Raw genomic sequence first — 2,249 nt, forward strand, 5'->3', positions numbered from 1 at the left:
TAAGGGATTAGGCCAAGGTCATACACGAAGTGCGTGCCAGGTAGTGTTAGCATTTGGGTAATTTTCTAACTCAATGAAAAATATGTACCTTGCACAAGCATGGGGAATGGGAGTTGTTTTTGCAAGTTTCACACAATGCTCAGTGTGTGAAAGCAATTTCTTCAAGCAGCTACGACAGCCAAGCTCCATTACTTGTCACTTCAATATATTCCATCACTTGCCTTCCCCATCTGGCTGCTCTAATCCACATAAAGTTCTCCTACCTCAGAAGGCCTAGGCCTGGCACTAATGGAATGATGGACATGGGCTGGAAACTTGGGGGTCTGAACAAACCTTTGCTGAGTGAAAACTCAAATGAATGTGAGTAATTCCACACAAATGTGATTCTGATGTCTTTCTTATGTGCTAAGTGCACTCTTACTTGGTAGTGAGTTCCTTCTTAGCAAGTATTAAAGAACAGCCACTTTTGAAGAGGCAGTTCTAGTCTGGATCAGTGCTGCACACAGAGGGAGTCTGAAACAGTAACTTCAGGGGTATCACTTGCTGTGTTGTATTTCAATGGAGTACTCTCTGACAAAGAGAATGTCGAAAATAATGTGAATGCCCATCAGCACAGGAAGTGAAAAGAAGTATTAATCAATCAGTCAATGAACATACATATATTGTAAGAGGTATATACTCCATGAAGCAGAAATTATCTAGTCAGCATTATTTTTAAGATTTGTTCTGGTGAGAAGAAATTACATAACGAGGAACAAAAATCACTAGCAATCTCTTAAATATTGTATCAGAATGAAAAAAGATCCCGATTCCTGATTGAAGCTGTAATACATTACTCAAAGTACTTCTTTGAGTTAAAAAAAAAAAATTGATATATGAAATTGGGCAATTAATGCAACAGGACATAGAAGTATTTTTGTTTCTCCTTTTAGAAATAACTATGTATCTGAAAGATATTTCCAGTATTTAAGTTTTGTAGTCCTGCTTAATAGCACTTTAAATCCATGATTCATATTCTTTTCAAATACAATATTTAAAATTTTGATTTTGTTCTAAATTGATCTGTATTTTTATATTCTCATATTTTCCACAAATAACTATGTATCTGTTCAAACACCTGAACCAGAAACTGCATTCTGTGTGAAAAGAGCGAAATGTTTGCTTGATTTCAAAGTTTTTGGTCTTCAGAAGAAAATAATAACATTTCTTTATCTGAAATTTTCTTCATGAAAAAAGCAAAGGCAACTGTTCTAGCATCATGCAACAGGAGCAAGGTCACTTAGCAGATGCAGGTCTCATAAGCCTGGCCTAATTCTGCTGCTTCTGCACTGGTGAAAATCTAAAGAAGACCAAGTTTCTAAATTAAAAGACTGTAGACTCAGTCCTTCTACTGCCTTGTGTCTGAACTTTAAGCATATCAGAATCTTCCTGACCTCTGAAGGACAAGCACAGGCTAAGGATACATACGTAAGTCTCGGCTGAGCTGGAACAAGTCGCAGTTACCAGAGATGTAATATGGTAAGACAGAAAGGCTAAGCTGCCTTAGAGATCAGAAACAGAGACAGAACTACTATTCTTGTGTTCTGAATAAAACCTGCACCAATGAAGATGACACTTTCTAGATGTGTTATTACAACATTGACCAATAAAAATACCAGCATTCGGCAAGTTTTAACCAAGCATGACTGCTATTGCCTTTTTGTTCAGCGTGTAGTTTTAGCCTCCTAATTACAGGAAATGTCTATGATGTAGGTAGGAGTGACATTCAAATGTACAATAATCTTATTTACTGTACTTATATTAATAGGCTTAAATTCCTTTGCAAAACATGTCATACCACAGAGAATGAAATTATTTTGAAAATCCTCATTTAAAATTTTTAGCAGTTTACTTCCTTTGTCTTTTAATCATGTGCAAAGTAGTTGCACAGCATTTTGCAGCACGTATGGCAGCGGACCACTCTACTGCAAAAGGTGTCTCAAGCTACACGGCGTAATTGCAGCACTTCAACTCACTGCTCGGTAAGAGCAAACGAAAGACCCAGCACTGCGACGCTCTCTAACACCCAGCACTGCGACGCTTAAATCCGCTCACCAGATGCCTTTTAATAGAGGTTCGGGAGGGGGATCCAAGTGTTTTCGAGAGTGGCCCCTTAAAAGTATAAGCCCCCCCGTAAATGTACAGAATATTATATTGAAGTAAATAACCAAAATATAGCAAGAAAAAAAATGAACTGTGAGCGCAAAAAA

Source organism: Geospiza fortis, unplaced genomic scaffold (assembly GCF_000277835.1).
Source record: "Geospiza fortis unplaced genomic scaffold, GeoFor_1.0 scaffold54, whole genome shotgun sequence".
Lineage (NCBI taxonomy): Eukaryota > Metazoa > Chordata > Aves > Passeriformes > Thraupidae > Geospiza > Geospiza fortis.